The sequence below is a fragment of the Gopherus evgoodei genome, chromosome 1, assembly GCF_007399415.2.
Source record: "Gopherus evgoodei ecotype Sinaloan lineage chromosome 1, rGopEvg1_v1.p, whole genome shotgun sequence".
Taxonomy (NCBI): domain Eukaryota; kingdom Metazoa; phylum Chordata; order Testudines; family Testudinidae; genus Gopherus; species Gopherus evgoodei.
In genome coordinates this window covers 224,410,355-224,422,846 of record NC_044322.1, presented here as the reverse complement: position 1 = coordinate 224,422,846, position 12,492 = coordinate 224,410,355, and the positions used below count along the sequence as shown (strand labels likewise).

The 12,492-nt window shown below is 46.0% G+C and overlaps 1 long non-coding RNA gene across 1 annotated transcript; it reads right to left on the bottom strand.

The window, feature by feature from the left end:
* Positions 1–4,233: 4,233 nt before the first annotated feature.
* Positions 4,234–11,366, bottom strand: LOC115646751. The gene is made up of 3 exons (XR_003999115.1): positions 11,351–11,366; positions 9,099–9,194; positions 4,234–4,280 (listed from the first exon to the last, which is right to left on the bottom strand). It is a non-coding gene; the product is annotated as an uncharacterized LOC115646751 (long non-coding RNA).
* Positions 11,367–12,492: the final 1,126 nt, after the last annotated feature.

The following is a 12,492-nucleotide window of genomic DNA, read 5'->3' as shown; positions in this document are numbered from 1 at the left end:
TAAAGCACAAACATCCACCCTTGGGCCACCTCCTCTCTCTGGTCATTTCCTTTGTCCCGCACATCTGTCTTGAAAACACAACCCCTGGAATGGATTAGCACAGCCCCTAAAATTTCCCTCCTCAGTCTCCAAGGGTCAGTATGCCCTATTACATGTCTCGATAATGTCATCTTCTGTTTTTCCCTTTCAAAAGTAAATTGTTTTATTTCTAGTCTCTTCATATCACCACCCTACTACCAAACTTCCTGCTTTCAATCATCAGCTTTCACCTTCTGTCAACCTTTTCTATCTCCATTGTATCTGTGTACACATGAAGTGACCAAACTGAATGCAAGATTTGTGATAAAGGAAAGAAAGACATTTCTGTGAAATAGCGATGTACTCTGCATGTGTTCTGATACTGATTTCATTGAGGGTTCATCCAGAGAACACTTCTGGCTTCTCCACTGGTCAGTACTCTGCTCAGCATTGATATTGAACTATATTTGTAGATGGCATTGGAAATAAATATTTCACTGTGTGAACATGATCAGTTTTAGTGGGGTTTCTAGTAACAACTCAGTGACTTGTTATTTGTTGTAGCTTTATCAGTTCAGTGGAAATCCAGACTCTGATTAACCTTCCCCTTGTTACAATTGTCTATAAAGTATTTATTATCCTAGCAGAAATATTCTTCCTTTGTATTTATCACTAATGGGGAATTCTTTTCTTCATTTTTTTAATTTCAGGTGTGAATTACCCAGGGAAAATTTCCCATTTATTTCCTTGGATTCAATGAATGTTTCAAATCTGAATTTGCTTTAGGAACAACCATGGTGCTCACTGCACAATGTTCTCTTGCTGGTGTCTCACTTTTACCACATGCCTGATAGAACATTCAGTGTAAACCACCCCACCCGCTTCAAATAGCCTGCCCTACCCAGAGGTGGCCCATCTTTGTCTCTTGGGTTGCTCAATCTCAGCCTCTCCCCGTGGAAACTGCACAATTCATCTGGCAAGAAAAACTTCCACTAAGGGGAAGACTTTCAGAAGGGATTTAATATGAAAAAGGCACAAATTGAAGCTGAAGAAATTACAGGGATAAAAAAGCAGGAAACTTCCATCCTGGCCAATCAATGGGAAGTTACACAGAGGCAATCTCTGAACTTTTTCCCAGTTACACATGTATTTCCTGCAACTTCACACAAACCCTATAGAAACCCCTTCTTTGTTTATCTGCCAGGCAGGGACTGTCTCTGGGCAACATGCCAGAGGGAGCATTTCTCAGAGAAAGAGGCAAAGCTTTTACATCATCCCAAGGTTATTTGGTCCAATCACATTGTTCTGATACTGATCCCCCAGAGTCACTATGTCCCACATCATCATAACTTGTGTCTCCAAGAGACAGAAACAGGGTTTCTTTCTCTGTCGCAGAGACACCTTCATTCCTTAAAGAGTGCAGACTCCAGCCTAAAATACAAAGAGAGACACATATAGTCAATGGATCCATTTTATGGCTACATATGGCCACATAGCAAGGGTGGAGCGCACTCTCTGATATGGGTTAGAAAATGTCCTTCTTCGTTCTTCTCATTGGGTCCATAACAGATTTTAATCCATCATCTCGGTACATATTCTGGAAATAAAATCCTTGGTTTCCAGACCATTTACAGTTGCCAGATGAGAACTGTATTCACCGTCACTTCATGTACAAAACTCAATCACTTCCAGAAAGTAGCTCTTACTTAAGGACATGGTATAATTCACTCTGTGCTAATCACAAACATAAGCATGTTATTCTTATCAAGTACTAAGTAATGCACATTTGATTGCCAGGCCAATTCCTCTGGGGTGGCTGGTGGTGTCTCTGCTCATGACACAATGAGGAAGGGAGAGGAGGGGAGATGATGGCCAAGGATAATGGGCAAAGCTTGACTTTTACAGGAAGTGTCATGGGCTCTTTAACAATGCACATCAGTAACAAGACTTTGGTTTATAAGATTCTGTCCAAAAGATACATGCACAGTAAACTGGTGGGAATCCAGTAATCCAGGGTGTGGCAGCCACACAAGGGTTTGAACCTAGAGACTGAGGGACCTTGCTGCTTTTCCTATCCCCACTGCAAGCACTGAAGCCTCTGCTTTGAGGGAAAGAAGAGATGAGAGGAATGTTTTTTTTCCACAGGGCATTGGGTTGGTCAGGTTTGTTCCTCTGACATGTCATGCACATTTCCACCCATCCCATTCTGTAGATACACTGTGAAGTGCAAACTCACCTGTCTGTGAATCTCTGTTCCTGTCACTCACCTCAGTTCCTTCCTCATCATTCTGTACCAAACCAGGGTCATCTTCAGTGTCAGACACTTCTCTGGCATCATCATAACCATCTCCAGGCAGGGCAGGGGCATCTGACGTGAAGACGTGAAGTAATTAAGAGAATATTCATAGTGAAGACAGAATTAAACTACAAGCTGCAGATGCACCAGCCTCACTGGTCCCTGTGGATCTCTTAGCACTTCAAACCTCAAGGTGGTTAGAGGAACCCTTCTCTGGAACCCCCCACCCCCTGTGACAGTATTTCTGACACAGGTGTATATAAGCTGCCATAGCTGCATGTCAGGAAAGTCTGGCAGGGAACATTGCTCCTATGTAAAAGTCTCTGCTTCGATGTTACCTCTTTACAACTAGTGAGTAACCCTAGTGCTCATGGCAGTGAGGGTCACAGGGCAGTGACCTGAGCCAAGTATCGCGTGGGCAGCTCCTGAGGAAACTGCTGCTTCTGTCCCTGTAATGGGCCTCTGTCATGACCTAGGACATCACATGCTTCCCTACCCCTGGGCCTTCACACAGCTCTTGTAATGCACCTGATTAGTGCCCCCAGTGTTACGCCAATAGACAACACTGGTGGGTGAACTTTGTGGTTTTCTTAAGAAACCACTATTGTCCCTACTGGAAAATACAGTTAGTTTTTTTGTCAGGGTGACGTTGCTTCCAGCAGGCAGATTCACTGCTCACCTCGGCCGTCTGGAGTCTGGGGGACGTTGTTCAAGGTAGGTTCCTCCACATTATTGTAATCCAGTTGAGACCACCCCAGGGAAGCTCCCTCTGGAACAGCAAACACCACACTCAGCCCCTGGCACCAGCAGCGTCTCTTCAGCGCAGGTGGCCCTTATAACTAGAGCTGTTTATCATGGCACATGAGAGGGGAAGTCGCAGGGGGCCCATAGTGAGAAGGGCACAAGTCAGAGAACGACAGTAAAACAGGAGTCCCAGAAATAACTAGAGGTCAGTCCTGTCCCTGCAGAATCCAACAGCAGCTTTTACATGTTTCAGTGGGAGCAGGATCTGGGCTTGTGCTGAGATAACAGGTTGGGACACGGGCACTGCCAGGTCAGAGCCAGCCTGTGTGAATACACCTGATTTCTGCAGACAGGTTTCAATTTTCCTGTTACACTGGAGAGGGGGAACCTCCCCTCTACAGGAATTAAAGCTCCTGCTGGGAGATCACTGGCCTGATCCTTTGTGAGCTCCTGCTCTCCACTAGCCTCTCAGGCAGCCCAGGGCTCAGCTTGGCAGGGCTCCAGCTTCTCAGCAGAACTGACTCATCTGCTCAGTGTCTCCTCCCCTAGCCAGAGGCTAAACTCCCACAGGGACCAAATTTGTGGACTCCCCTGAGAGCAGCTGGGGTAGAAATGCCGCCTCGTTTACAATTAGAGATGGGCCCAGGCCAGGATGTTCAGATCCAGGGTTTTACTTCAGCTTGTTAAAGCAACAGGTGTCAGTTGCAAAACTGACATCTGGAGCTGGAGTCAGAATCTGTAAATCCCCTACCCCAAAGTTCTGGTGGGTTCGGATCAGTGAGTTGTGCTGAGCCCATCTGTAATTATAACACAGGACAACCTTCTCATCTCTCTCAGAGGTGAGAGACAAGCTCTGCTGGGCATTGACGAGTTCCACCTAAAGAGATTGACCCATCTCCTCCAGCTCCTCATCTGGGGAGGTCACAGCAAACCACTCCCAGGGGTGTGTGCTCAGGAGATGGTCACATGTTCCTATCCTGAGATTCTGACAGAAATCTTGTTAACTGGGATTACACCCGATTGTGTAAAATGGGAATCGTGTGACGGGAAATGGCTGCGATTGCAGGAAGTGTCACAGAAATTCTGTTCTCTGCCCAAATTTGGATCTCTTGGCCTGAGTCTGTCCCTCCTCCATTACCTTGTACTGATCCAGGATTATTTTCTCCCTTGCTGTCCCCGGTGTAATACTGCAGCTTTATCACTGAGTCATCTGAATAGGAGACTGGAGAGACGAGAACCAGAAATTCATCATAGTGAGAACAGCAGCACTGTGGGACTGGGAACACATCCAGGGCCAGGAGCAGGATTTCCAGTCTCATTATATTCCTTCTTCTGCAGGAGATGGTGACTCACAGCGACTCTGAACAGTGAGAGGCTGACACAGACTCCCCAAGAGAAATCTCCATGTTACTGTGGTAAATGTGACTGAGGGGATGATACAATTTGACCTGAAATATACTGGGGTGAGTGAAGGGCATGTCTCTGGCTGCTGGTCCAGGGAAGTTCCACAATGGTCCTGGCCTCCTCAGCCACAGAGGGGACTCCTCCTTCTTAAGGGTAAATACCCACCTCCCCCATGAATCAATCAATCAGATCTCCGTGGTGTTTCCAGATTAGGCCAAGATAGGCCCAGAGCAGAATCTGTGATTCCCTGTAACCATCTTAGCAGTGGTGCTGGGAAACACCCTGAGCATGTTCCCAGAGTCCCACCATAGCACAGCCGTTGGGCAGGATGTTCTCATCAGACATTGAGACAAAATGGCACCAAGGCCATGACTCAAAATCACGAGGCTCTCTTGGGCTGATCTCTCTGCTCCGCAGGGCTAACCCACAACATTTTGGCACCTGAGGTGGGGAGCTGAAATTACACCCCCATAGCCCCTCCTTTGGGTCAAAACTTTGAAAAGTCTCTCTTCTGCCTTCTTCCTGTTCTACTCCTCTCTTGGTATTGCTCTGCTACCTACCCCAATAAAAAAGAACTAACAACTTAAAATGCCTTGTTCAAAAATTTGAAATAACACTTAACTTTCAAACACCTAAACAGCAAATGTAACTTTTCTTGTCTGCATAGTAAACACTGGCATTTGTATCTGTTTGAATAATCAAAGTGGTGCTTTCTGCGCGTTCTTTGTTGCAAAGATTTGAACTGCTTCCTGAAGGTCCACAGTCTGGGCCAGCTCATGCTCTACTGAGATGGTTGCAAGGCCGACCAGCCTCTCCTGTGTCATCATGGAGCGTAGGTGTTTTTTTATTAACTTCAGCTTGGAGAAACTGCGTTCTCCACTGGCAACTGTTACAGGAAGTAAAAGTATGCGCAGAGCAACAAAAGCATTTGGAAAGAGGGTGGTCATCTTATTTGTGCACATATATTCCAGAATAGCCTTGGGAGTTGATCCTGCTGAAAAGTATCTTGAAAGGGCTTTCAGTTCATCACCTAAATCACTTCCATCAATATCACATATGTCATCATGTGTCAACACTGTCTCTGATGCCCTGCATTGCTGGTGTAGGTCTTCTTCAGGTATAGTGAGGAGTTTTGGAATCTCATACAATATCCCAAATATAGTGCTTTGTTCCTTGAGCTGCATAAAATGTTCTTCAACTGACTATATTGCACAATCTAGCACCTGGTTAAAAAATTCAACTTTGAATTGTTCTTTGGAGTCCTGTGCCTCATAATCAAAATGTCTTCTTCTTCAGTGACTCTTGTATTCTTGAATGGATGGGAAAATAGCTTCAGTGTGAAGTTACTCTGCCAACTTCTGTGCACTCTTCAGAACACTTTGAAATCCCTCATCTGACCAGTAAGACTGTAGGTATGACTTTGCTTTGTCCACTTGTTCCATTGCTCCAGATATATCAAGGTCAACACCTTGGAGTCTCTTGCTTACAACATTTATTTCAAACAGTATGTCATGCCACAACACTAAGCCACACAGAAATTTAAAGTTATTTATGTTTCCCGTGATTCCATTTCCCTCTGCCACTGTTCTCCCACATTCCTGTCATAGCATTGTCCTCAATAATGGCAACTATGGCATCATCTATCTTCCCAATTTGGTGTTTGATAGGGTTCAATGCCTCCAGTCACCTTTCTCATTTTGTGGTACTCAGTGGTTTCAGTGTCAGAGAGGATGTTCCCAGATGTTGCTTCAAAATTTGCCATCAATGAGTTGATGCAGAGAAAAATATATAGATGCTTTGCATTACATTAAAAAATTCAGCAGCCTCACTAGAAGCTGATGCTGTATCACTGACCACCAAGTTCAATGAATGAGAACTGCATGGGACAAAAAAAGCGAGGGTTTTACTCTTGGATCCATGTCTGCACTCCTCTGTTCTTTCCTTTCATGTTGGCACCATTATTGTAGCCCTGACCTCTCATGTCAGTTATCGCAGTTCCCGTATCTTCCAACTTTTAAAGAAGCACATTTGTTTTACTAGCTCCTGCAGTATCATCAATGCCAATACATTCTAGAAAATGCTTTCCGACAGTCACCGTTGCAGGGATGTTTTCACTAGGTTCTGTTGTTACAAAACACACCATTAAAGTCATTTGTTCTGTATGGCTGATGTCAGGTGTGCAGTCCAGAATAACAAAGTAATATCTTTAAAAAGCGACAAAGAGTCCTGTGGCATCTTATAGACTAACAGAAGTACTGGAGCATAAGCTTTCGTGGGTGAATACCCACTTCGTCATAGTAATATCTCGTTGACTTCAGATGTGCCACAATCTTCTGTTTGACTTTTGTTGCCAGTAACTGTATGATCTCATTTTGAATTGTTTTCCCAAGGTATTGGTATGTGTACATTTCTTGGGTGGTGACTCTTCTTAGAAGCTTCTGGAGTATAGCATCAAACTCAGCCATCAGCTCCACAATTTTAAGGAAGTTTCCATTGTTTGGCACATACAGCTGATCTGAAGTGCCACACAGTGCTAGGTTTTGGGTAGCAAGCATTCTCACAATGACAATGAGCCTTTTCAGAACCTTTTGCCACAAAGAGACTCTGATGTTGATCACGTATGGTGGCCTTTACCCTTAGTCTCATCTCAAGCTCTTTCCACCTATGGAATGCTCTCTGGTGACTTGCTGCCTTCTCATTGCATACTAGATTTCTGGCCCGATTTTTCCTGTAGAACCCAATGTGACTGGAACATTAGACTGGAAGAGCCTACAACAAAAAACAGTATGCAACATTCTGGGTTTTTGAGTACATAAGCCATGACCTCTCCACTTTGTCACCACTGGGGATTTCATATCAGTAATGTGTTGGATGGAAACTTCTATTTTCATTGTCTTTGGGGAACATGAAGTTTTTCACTTGCTGTGGCCCATATGGTACAAGGAAGTCCCTCAGGCAAGTGGGTCTACAGTCCTGGATCATCTAGATTTAAGGAACTAAACTCAGCATCAGCTGTTTCTTGCGCCTCCACCACACTCTTCTCTGATCTACACTTTTCTTCAGGAATGTGCATGGTTACATCTGTTTGAGATGGAGATATGGATGCTGCAGTAGCTGCCAGGTCACCTGCACTCTTGACTAACTGAAAGATCAAGCATCTCCTCACCACTCACATCCTCACTGGGGCCAGAAGGCTCACTGTGAACATTTGTGTCTATGTATCTCAGGAGAGCTCCTTCCTGCTTAGATAGAAAAGCTTCCTTTGCTTTCTTTTTCTGAATGCTGCCCTAGAGGGGCATTTTCTTCTTTCACTCATGAGTGCTGTTCTGTGCCAGCTATAGTGGCTCTCAAGACTCAGTTGAAGGGGACTAATAAGCAGGCTGGTAGCAGGGCCTGAGTGAGGGAAGCTATCAGTGTCTTAAGGGCCTAACTGGCTCCTACGATGTCAGTTGACTGCCTGTTCTCCTCAAGTGGGTTCAGGGAAGCAGCAGAAAACAGGAAGCTCCCTGAGAAGCCGGTGTTAATCAGTCCAGGCTCCTGGGGGTGCTAGAGAGGTACATAAGAGGTTCCTCCTACTCTCTCCACCCTGCAGCTCTGTTGCTTTCTGTTATTCCCTCTCATCTTTTCTCCTGCCTGCCTGTTATGTCTCTTGTGCCCTCCTTCCTCCAGCACAGAACTCCACCATCTCTGTGCATCTAGAGCAGAGAGAATATATATGCACCAGCACCAGACACAATTTTCTACACTCTGTGTCCTAGTGGCGCCCTCCCACAGTCTGGCACCTGAGGCAGCTGCCTGAATTCACCTCATGGTAAGGCCAGCCCTGCTGCTCCAGGGGCAGGAGGGAGCCCACTCAACAGACCAGTGACTGTGGTGGGAGGGGGGCACAGAACATCCCCTGCTCCAATGCTCCAGAGAATTTTCAAATGATAGTTTAGCCTGGCCCCAGACAGTTGCTTTCCTGACCCTTCACTGGTTACGCTCCAAGGCTGCAGGATGGGCAGAGTGACATTAACTGTCCATAGAATTGGGACTCACAGTGAATGGTGGGAAGGAATCCCATCTCCATCAGTCTACATGAGTAACTGCTGGTCTTACCACAGACCCAGCTCCCACAGCTAGAGCTTGGCAATAAACAAACAAACAAATAAATAAAGGAAAAAAAACAACCCAATAACATTGTTTTGAGTTGAGCCAAAAATGACTTTTTTTTCTTTGTGTAATGTTTGACAAATTGAAAAGTAAAATAAATAGTGTAATGTTCAATGAAACCATTTGGTGATCTTTTGACATTAGTTAATTTTTGTTTGTTTGTTTTTATAGATAAAATTAAAGGAAATTTCTAAGGGAAAAGTAACATCAAATTGAAAAAAACAAAATGTTTTCTTTAGAAAGTGTTGAAATGAAATGAATTGTTCTGTGTGTTTGGAACAATTGGGTGAAATTGACAGGAATTTGTGAAATGTTTCACTGTCTCTGAATCTTCATTTTTCACCAAAACATTTTGCAATGAAGATTTGTGCCCAGTTCCAATGACAAGCTCACAGGGCTGAAGCAGTGATTTAACTCTGGGTCAAAACGTCAGATGGAACAGGCATTAGATAGCTGCTCCCTGTTAAGAGTGAAACCCACAGACCTGAGCGACTGAACATCTCCTGCTTCTCTCTCATCAGGTTATAATCAATCTCCTCGTACACAGCCTCAGAGAAGGGATCCAAGGGTCTTCTGGAGCCTGAAAACAAAGGGCAGGGTTTGCACAGGGTCATTGAAACCAGAGATGGGAAACACTATGGGATCATCCAGTCCCTCCCCCTGGGCCCAGTGCGAGCCTGAACCCTACAGCCCATTCCCACTGCTGGAATTGAAATGAGCCAGGTGTCAGAGTTGTTCTTTCCACAACAGCCCTTTGATGATGGTTCCCAGGGCTAGTTCACTGTCAGGAAGCTTCCTCATGTTCATCTTAAATGTTCCCTTTTTAATCTCATCCCATTATTCTGGGCTATTCCTCTTTGGAGAAGTTTAAATACTTCTTCCCCCACACTGGTGTTTATATGCAAAATGGTGATAACTGTTTTTTTTTCATAGAGTTTAAGGTCAGATGGGACCATTAGAACATCTAGTCTGACCTCCTGTATAACACAGGCCACTGCATTTCACCCAGATACCCCTAGGTTTGAGCCCAAAGATGAACTTAGACTAAAGCATTTCAGTCCTCAGCAGAATAAGCTCTTGTGTGCCACAGGCAGAAAGCAGGAGTGATGAAGGTACCGCCAATGCTCCAGGACCCTGCAATGGCAGGGAGCTGACTAGATGAGAGATGCCTAGATAATCCTGGCAGGTGATCCATGCTCCATGCTTCAGAGGAAGATGAAAATCCCCTAAGGTCCCTTTTTGCCAGTCTGACCTGGGGAAAAATTCCTTCCTGACCCCAAATCTGACAATCAGTTTGAACCTGAGCATGTGGAAAAGCCTCACCTGCCAGATATCTTAGAAAGAGGTTTCTCTATAGCACCTCAGAGGATTGGTCCAGCCCATCCAGTGTCACAGCTCCCTCTGTAGCTAATCTCTGATGCTTCAGAAGAGGGCAAGAAACAAAACAAAGCAAAACAAAACACAAATATGGAGGCTTCTCAGAATTCCTTCCTGACCCATGCGGGCGAATGGCTGAAGCCCTGAAGCATAAGATCTGATTATAGTCATTGTCTTACTGCAAAGTTGGGAATGTTACGTGTATATTGATGGCAATCCTGTTATCTACCTTCTTTCCAAGAAGCTGGTAGCTAATATTTGTACAGTGTTTTATAGAAGTAAAATCCCCTACAACTGCCAGCTTTCAGTACAATACAGTATAATGCTCCTTTCCCGCACTTCTCCTTCCTCAGATTGTCTTTTCTACTGGATCACTCTCTTCACAATTATTTAACATAGCTTGATTTTAATACACATTTTTTTCCCTTACAATATTTCCAGTTTCTCTAGGTTCCTTTCCCATGATGTCTCTCCTCATGATATTCAGAATCCCTTCCTGTGACAGATACTGCAACCCCCGACAGTATCTTTGGGAATCACTGTATTAAAGCTATGAATGGTTTATGTTCTACTGCACTTGGGAGGGTTACCGCAGCTCCTTCAAGAGAAAAAAACAGTGTGGGTGGGAGGGGGAGGTGTGATTAAGGTGTATCACTGAGATTGTAACAACTCCAGAAAGGTAACAGCCTTCAGGGTGGTTTACACAAGACTAGTTCAAACTGGGTTACCAGAGACCAATAGACAAGGAAAGACTTCTGATATGAAAGGCTGAGTTTAGACAGACTTGGGGCTTTCATTTTGCTTCAGCAAATGAGCAGGACCTTCTGTCCACAGGGATCCCAACACTGAATCATTGGACGGATGTGGTCTACCAGGCTGCTGAGAGAGAGCTGGCTGGTAACTTGTGACTGCTGGCAATGCACTGCTCAGAGCCCTTGGGGAGAACGCGCAGCACGGGGGCTGACCTGTGGGCAGACTGGTTTGCTGGGGGTATCACAGTGGAAGGCAGGGGGCTGTGCAGAATTAAAAGCCCCTGGTTACAAGGAGGTGGGACAGGGGGTTCCCACCCAGAGACAGGTGATGGCTGGAGACCCGAGTAGAAACTCCTGGAGAGGATTACTGGAGGGTATGGGGTATACAGATGCAGCTTCTCTGAAGCTGTCCCTAGCTAGTATCATCTCCAGATTTCATGACTGGACTGTTCAATTGCCAAACAGTTAATAAAATAGTAAATGAGAGAGGAGTTACCAGGCACCCCTGTCCACCCCATGCAGCCTGGTACCACCTCTCACCCTGAGACCCTGCAGCCCCCCTGCTCTTGCAGAGGCATTTCACACAATGACACCAATCAGCACCCACCTCTGCGCTGTGCCCTGTCACTTCGTACCTGCACCCCTAGGATGATTAAGACCAGGCAGAGCAGGGCCCCCAGGATAATGCAGATGACCATGGGCACCATGACTGTCCCACTGTCAGTCTGAAGGTGGCACGGGGGAGCTGGATGGAAATGAACAGGCAAAAGGGAGAGATTATCCTGTGAGAGTCTGGCGGGGGGTCAGGAAGCCCAGTTACTCATTGCACGGCCCAGGACAGAAAGGTAACAGGCTGGGACACAGTCTGTGCACCATGGGGGCAGCTCACAGGCTGCTGTTTAAATCATGGGCTCTGCCCTGTCAGCTGGAGCCAGCTAGGGTGACCAGACAGCAAATGTGAAAAATCAGGATGGGGTGGAGGGTAATAGGAGCCTATATAAGAAAAAGACCCAAAAATCAGGACTGCCCCTATAAAATCAGGACATCTGGTCACCCTAGATCCAGCAGACAGAAATTGTCCTGCTCAGCAGGGCCTGCAGCTCCCACCCGGGTGTCATTCACCCTCAGGTGTCACAGGCCATGGAAAGGAGCTCCTTCCCTCAGGCTGCAGCTTGCAGCTCCTCCTCCGTGACCCAGCACCAGGGAATTTTAACCCTTGATGGGAAGAGGGGGATGCTTTACCTGGGGTATTCGGAGAATCTGTCCTCTCTGTCAGACCTGCAAAGGGAAAGGGAGGAGAGTTGGAGCCTGGAGTGACGAGGAGGTGACGTGTTTATTCCTGGGGGGAACCTCACCTCTGAGAGTCCCTGGTTGTCTCCAGCTGTCACCTCCACAAACTCCCTCACAGCAGCACAGGGCCTGTATGTTAGTGATTTAGGGCCCAAGTCCCTTGTGCTCTGAGCAGCAATGAGGACTCTAGTAACAAACCAGGACACTGGGGCCTGTAATGGGTGCAGGTGCATTATGGGCTCATGCCTGAGCCAATCTGACCCCACAAAGGTCCCACCTCACAGCATCCATGATGCTCCTGCACACAGGAGATGGGAGGGCCTGGTGTGGGACCAAGGGGGGCATGGCCTGATCCATCCTCCTCCCTGAAAATTACAGCATGTAGCAGAAACATCTCCTGTCACTCACCTGAGCAATTCACAGCAGCATCTTCCTTATGGTCACAGTTACTCTCACCCC